This window comes from Carlito syrichta, unplaced genomic scaffold (genome assembly GCF_000164805.1).
Source record: "Carlito syrichta isolate Samal-C Ts95f unplaced genomic scaffold, Tarsius_syrichta-2.0.1 Scaffold311480, whole genome shotgun sequence".
NCBI lineage: Eukaryota > Metazoa > Chordata > Mammalia > Primates > Tarsiidae > Carlito > Carlito syrichta.
Window position 1 is genome coordinate 147279 of NW_007255576.1, and position 358 is coordinate 147636.

Here is a 358-nt window from a genome sequence, read left to right on the forward strand (position 1 = left end):
TTTTTGAGTCTGGGTCTCCCAGGTTGGAGTGCAGTGGCATGCTCACAGCATCAAAGCCTCAACCTACTGGGCTTAGACGATCCTTCTGCCTCAGCCTCCCAAGTAGCTGGAACTACAGACACACACCACCACACCCGGCTAGTTTTTGTGATTTATTGTAGGCAAGTGGTATATGGCTCACAAGAGACTGACCACTGTTTAGCTATAAACCTTGATTATCATATTTTAGAAAGGTCCCTGATGACCCCAGACAAATATAATGGCAGGATGTTCAATATGCCACAGGTGATGTAAACAATTATTTATTTATTTATTTTTGAGTTGGAGTCTCACTCAGTCGCCCAGACTGGAGTGCAGT